Source organism: Athene cunicularia (genome assembly GCF_003259725.1).
Source record: "Athene cunicularia isolate RWA chromosome 2 unlocalized genomic scaffold, athCun1 chr2_part1, whole genome shotgun sequence".
Taxonomy (NCBI): Eukaryota; Metazoa; Chordata; class Aves; order Strigiformes; family Strigidae; genus Athene; species Athene cunicularia.
The window spans coordinates 92,794,248-92,801,561 of NW_020799095.1; positions in this window are offsets into that span (position 1 = coordinate 92,794,248).

A 7,314-nucleotide genomic window follows, 5' to 3' on the forward strand; every position below is an offset into this window, starting at 1 on the left:
AAGTTTATAACTATTTGGAGCTCTTCAGTGAACCATTCTGTCCTACATGATGATAGAAATACTTTCATCTTGGAAACTGATAATATGAAGTTGGCCTCTTGACACATTAAAAAAAAAATGTAATAGGAATATTAATACAAGTAGTATTTATTTTTGAAGAGGACAGCTGGCTACATAGAATCCCAGACTTGATTATGTCTTTAACTTTTTTTTTTTTTTTTCTTAAATATGTTTATACTACTTACTGCATTAGCTATATTGAAAGTTCATTCCATCTCTCACCACTTTCTTTATCTAATAATGACTTTCTGAGTTCTCTTTGTAGGACATATATTTTCGCTGTCATTTAAATTGCATTCTGGTTGGCCTGAAATATCAGAGATGTAATCAAGCTCAACTTTGAGGGGCATCATAGATAAAATGAATTTTCCTATGAAGAGTTTCACGGTAAATTTGAAGCCTGAGCAATTTACAAAACTGATTTTCGTGATGTGTTAAGATGAAACCTCCATGTATCCTCTAACTGTTGAGTTAATATAGACACCTCTATAATACATCTACTTATGGTTTTCTACTGCGGTATCTGAGTGTCTTCCATTGAGTTCTAGCTGGAACATATGACTATTTCCTTCATCCTATCTTGAGTGTAGCAGTTTGGTGTTGTGTTTTTTTTGGTTTGGTTTTGGTTTTGGTTTTTTTTTAATTCTGGTTAAAATTCTTAAGTCTCTAAAGAACACTAAATCATAAAATGTATTAATTGCAATGAAACCTACTTGTGAGGAAAGTGCTTAGTAGCAAATGACTCATCATGCGACTTAGCCAAGCAGCTGTTCTTTTTGCCAACAGATGTTAATTTTTCCAGTTCTGCTAATCTTGCAAGTCATTTTTTCCCCAAAGTCCAGTGACAAGATCTGTAGGATCCACAGTTAACTCCTAAAGCATATAAGTATTGAAAGACTTGCTGGTATTTGAATAGAAAGGAAGAGTATCAAACAGGAAATCTACTGCTGTAGGGTGAAATGTTTTCCTACAACATACTTTGATCTGGAAAATCCCTCCATGAGAGTTACCTGTGTTTACATTTTCTTAAAAACTGGCTAACAGTGAAAAAAAGTCAAATCAAAACAATGCATCTCAAGCTGGCTTAAAAAGAAAACGAGTATATTCAATAATAATTTGTTCTAAAATGTTTATAAATTTATTTTAAAATGTCAGATTTCTTTTTATTTTACCTTCTAAATGGACACAGGATGTATTCAGATGTGCTATCTTTAAATATTTTATTAATAAAACAGCAATCCCATGATTACAGAAACAGATTTATTCCGGAAGACTTTTGATCATCTCTTTAGTCAGCAAACAAATCAAAGTACCTGTGCATATCCTGATGATGTCTCAATCACACAGGACTGGCATAGTAGTTCAGCACAGGTGATTATCCAAATTATACAAACTAAATATATTGCCAACAGAGACACTTGTGTAAAGTCTTCATTGAACTGAACCTTTAATAAAACCTTAGTTTTAAAGACTATTTATATTTCTATTTTTAAATAAATTATAATCATAACAATAATGATTTTGACAACCACAACAATAACATTGGTCTTTTTTCCCTATTCTGCTTTCTTTTCTTCTGGTTTTCTTTCCTCCAGGAAAACTTTTTAGAGCTGTACAGATATTTTCTTTGTTTGGGAAATGTGCTGATTCTTTCTGTCCTAAATTTGCCATTATGCAGTTTCTATCAATTTATCAAATTCCCAGGTTGAGCTGCAATTTTCTAATTCCTTCCAACTTCTAAAATCTCTGCTTTCCATATGGTGTGTAGTCTTGAAATTAATGGAATCCAGTAAATGGCAATTCACACTGCAGTGGCAGTTGGGTTTTTAAATATTCAGGTAGGGTCCAAATCAGCACAAAGGAACTGCATCAGCTGTAACAGCATGATTTGATTACAGATCATATCCTTCTTTTATATTAGCAGCCTTTCACCCTTTAAAAAGCTAGATCACTCTACTTCCCAGGAGGTCCCATACAGATGGTCTCTGGCTTCTAGACACCGGCAATCTAGCCATTGTCCGTATTGACAGAAGCTGATTTAATATAAGATATATTAAGCTACCATAGCAGCTAGCGAGAACAAGTGTGAGCACTACGACACTTGAACAGATTCAGGCCAAACTGGTTTGGGTCTGGCAGCAGCCAGACAGGTTATTCAGATTATTCAGATCTCTTTTGCTTCCAGATCTATGGGACCAGTTGTGTAATTTTTAATGCTTTCAGAAGCAATGCCTCACGACTTAATTTCTTGTTCCATGATACTAAACAGAATCAACTGGCACAAATCAGGAATTATTTAATCAGATTTTTTTTTTTTTTTTAAAGCGGATTTATTCGTTGGAACTCTTTAACAGAAATATTCCAATGTTAGAAAAGCTTTAATTAGTGGGTAATAGGTTTGCATATAATTCCTCATAAATAAAAATGGACCTCTCCAAAATAATCAATAATGCACTTCATGCCCCGGATTAATTAAGATGCTGTTTTTAGGGGAAAAAAAAAAAAAAAAATTGGTCAGGGACTTAAATCCCTGGTGTGATCCTATCACTAGATTCTTTACATTTTTATATGGATTTGGGGGGTGGGTGGGGTGGGTGGGGTTTTTTTTTGGTTTTTCATTTCAGTCAAATGGGTGTCTCTCTTTTCTGTTTAATCTTGAAATGTCATGGATTTAGGAAAATATTTTTCCATTCACTTATAGTCAGAAAATTCTTGAGTTTATTTAGAGATGGATAACATCAGTTTTATCTGTCTGGCCATAGTCTGGGAAAAGATTTTTACATTCATGCATATTTATATAAAACCATGAATCTTTAACGTCAAAGTTTTTTATACAATTTCCTATATAAACATATTTACAAATTGCAAATTTATACACTATTAATCAGGATTTCTAAAAATAAAATTAAATGTTTAGACTCATTTAGGAAGGAGACACACATGTAGATATTATCTCTGCTTTTCAAATTGCAGCATATATTCACCAATAATTCTTTGGACATAAACTGAATTTTCCTTTTTTGAATCATTAGCTGCAGCCAAAATTAAAAGAAAAAGACCTAATTGCTTTTAATTGCTTGTTCCACTATGTCCAAACAACTTATAATGACAATTCTATGATCTGGAATAGTGTGTACAAATCCCAGTCACAACCAGATTCTTAGGCGAAAAATACTGCACATACATTGAAAATCCTGAGATGAGAATCTTACAATCCAAATAATCATGCTTTATCTTAAAACCCAATAATAATGAAAAAGAAACCTGTCTTCAAAAGGCTTGTGACATATCTATGCACCCCATTTTCCAGTATGTCTAATCACTAAAAATGCTTTATTCAGAGACACAACCAGCCCTCATGGTCTTTGCTCCTTTGACTTGAGTAGGAGTGACTCCTCTGCACACTGGGGAACAACTGACAAGAAAAATAAAATTCAATTCCTATCCAGATATAGCTATTCAGGTTTCCTATTTTAGTGCCTTATATTCAGAGCAATGGAGCCAGGCCAAAAAATATCTGCTTTTAAACCTGTCATATGAAGAGTTGTGGGGAATGGAGAGGAAATCATAGAATCACAAAATGGTTTGGGCTGGAAGGGACGTTAAAGATCATCATAGTTCCAACCCCCCTGCCATGGGCAGGGACACCTTCTACCAGGGCAGGTTGCTCAAAGCCCCGTCCAACCTGGCCTCGAACACTGCCAGGGAGGGGGCAGCCACAGCTTCTCTGGGCAACCTGTTACAGTGCCTCATCACCCTCACAGGAAAGAATTTCTTCCTTAAGTTTAATGTAAACATTGACGTGTTTACAATTATTTATGGGTTTTATTGGTCACATTTGAAATTTCAGTTCCTCCCTCCACCTTCCAAAACCAGTAACTATAAGCTGGACATTTTAAACTAGGAAGTCTACTGCTGCTGGTTTTAATGAAAGACAAATATATTGGCCCCTAGGTCTAGAGCTTTTAAGTAAGTGCTTAACAGAACAATATCCATTTATCATACATAAAAGCTGGCAGCTGTAGAATGTGATTCAAAGGCAGTAGCTGTAAATATTTGCTAAAAGACCTTCAGAAAATGTTATCAAAAGATTTAAGAATAACAGATCTAGGTCTCAGCTCTGAAGTAGGCAGGATCATGTGAAAATATGATGAAAATATATTATTGTAATTCAACCCAGATGAGAAATGTAGGAGAAAAAATAACTGAAGAACTTTGATATGAGATTTTTAATATGCCATTAAAACGTATTGGACATACACCAAAACTGTCCAGTAGAGCTTATTGAATCCATGTGTGAGTTTATATTTTTATAACAGACATAAAATATAAGCACCATTATGCAGTACTTTATGTTTGCAACTCTTAAGCACAAGCTCTGCAGTAGCTCCATGAATTAGATGAATAGTATCAATGGATAAAAGCCCACTGACAGCAATGCAAATAAATGAGAAGAAAGGGGAGTGTAAATAGCATAGTTGTAAACTGTTTCACAAAGAAATCTCCTGTTCTGAAAATTAGTTTATTTTATATAACTAAATAAATCTTGTGTCTTTCTGTAAGTGTTTGGGGTTGCATTTTCAATCACATGAATGCTACATGTTTGCACACAAAAAAAGTTAACGATATAATTTAGCTCTACAAAAGGTTTATGAAGGGGAATAGTGAGTCTACTCATCTCTCCTAAAAAAGTTAATAATGAGGGCTGAGTGAGATGAGAATCATAGAAGTGACATGATCATAGTTCATATATTAAATCTTTATTTAACAAACTTAGAATAGCATAAATAAGACAATGGAAATAAATTAATCTAATAATATGACCTGCAGCAAACCCTGCTTTTTCACTGTCCTTAACTTTATGTTTCATACATTATTTTTCCCCAGAGAAAGTAAGTATGTACAACAAAAGTCTAGATTTGTGTATCTATTAAGGCTCATAAATTATAAGGTTTCCTTTGAACTCACTTTGTAATGAAGCACTATTATGGCATAGTGATCACGCTAGCATGACTGTATACACTGAAAAAATAAAGTGACATGTTTTAGTTTATAATTCCTTTGTATATTTTGGAATTTCTATGTTGAAGAATAATTTAGAATAAATAAAGCCAGTAAAACTAATAGAAAAAAATGCAACCATTCTGGCAGGTACCAACTGAGAGATATTATATGTATGTATCTATGAGATTGACAGAATAGCAAGGGAATTGGAAATAATTCAGCATCAGCTTGCAATTTTTATTAATTAAGAATAGGTAAGACACCTTTTTTTTTTTTTTTTTTTTTTTTTTTTTTTTTTTTTTTTTTTTTTTTTTTTCCTTTTACACTGTCTGTACTAAATATTTCTCTTCTAGCCTGAGTTTTTTAACATTGCTCTTATCCCTCTTTCATCTCTCTCCTTCATACCACCCAAACAACTTAGCTGCTACCCAAACCAGGACATCCTGAACCTTGCAGTACACCAAAATGTTCACATTAAGAGTCAGAGTTCCTTTCTTTGAACTAATACTTTTCCACCATATTTGAACATACATTACTTTATTCAAGAAAAACAAACAAACAAACAAACAAACAATGCTCTGAATAGATTGTTTGGAAGTATTAGAAAATACAATAGATTGTTTTCAGTATTAACTTAAATATCTTTGAGAGTATATGTAATAATAATGTTCCCACATACACTCAGAACACACTCCCTAAACAAACAAACAAACTCAGAAAAATAAAACCCACCACAACAGAAAAAGATAAGAAAATTCTGCTTCTCAATGGAAACATATGGAAGGTCAAGACCATCACTGAAAATCAGACTGCCCACAGATTGCTGGTTATAAAACTTTCTGAATAAAACTGAAGAGAAGATTCCCCCCTCCAGTTTCCACTACAAATGCAAAATATGTTTCCTAACTTAAATTAACATTCTAGAGATAATACATTATAAATGTAATATAAAAAAATGAGGATATGTTTTCGGCAGATGTAGATTAGTGGAGATCCAGTGATGATGAGATCTGTTGCATATATAGAGCAGAAGGATTAGCTGTTACTTGCATCTCTTGTGAATTGTATTATCCTACTCTATCAACTGGGAAAAATTTAGAAAATATGTATTTTATTTTTCTGCTGTCTGAAGTCCCAAAGTTACTTTGTTCCAGATGACAAAGTAGAATGTGCAGGTTTGAGACTCAAATAGTGCAGATGTAAAAGGCATAATTTTGAGACAATTCTGGCTCACCAACAGAAAGAGATAAAAGGTATGAACACAATCAACATAAGTATTAAAACCTTCTGGATCACTCACTAGTAGGTTTGTGTGAGTGGTTGCAATACCATTATTGGATTTGCAGAGTGTTGTCTGCCTCCTGTGCAGCATCCTTAAGTGGGGAATAGAATCCTTTTTGGAATACTTCCCTTGCACTAAAAGAGATATCATTCTGGTCTAAATCTGCATATTTACTTTTACAAAATAAGATTACACTATGATGGCTAGAAAAATGGGAAAAAAACATATGTGCATGTCGTCTTATTCTTCTTAAATACTATATATTTCCCAATCCTAAAGAAACAGGATAATCTCATGGAAGACTCTAAATTATCCCATTTGGAGAAAAGATTTTCTGTCTCTTTTCTTAAAAAAAACAAAAAACAAAAAACAAAAACCAAAAACAAACAAAAAAAAACACAAAAAAAAAACCCAAAAAAACCAAACCACTTAATTACAAGGACAAGAAGTTGTGTAGAAGTTCTCTTAAAAAGTGTTTACGGACAGAATAAGACAGAATATTACTTTTAACTTCTGCAGTTTTACCAATCTGTTAGATGACCTTTCAACTGAAGATCTCATAATGTAACTTCATAAACATAATCTACCTGCTACAAATCCTTCATTCCTACTGCTTCTTGGAAATAAATACACAGATAAACCATATGCTCAGATGACCGTTTCAAAAGTGATTTCAAGTAACTGCAATGAAGTTCTCTTTCCACTCACTTGAAATCTAACCAGGCTTATGAATATATATATATTGTATGTGACAATCCAGGATTAGTATTTTCTACTGTGATAGGCAATACAACATACTTATCTTCCAAATAATTTACAATTTAATGGCAACACAAACCAAATAGAATGAAGGTAGTGAACAAAAAGCATGAGACTAAAATTAAAAATAACAGATTCAGAATACCTTATGTCTGTGATTTTGGGGGAGTATTTGAATGTTGTACAGAAAAATGTCCTATTGCGGGGGG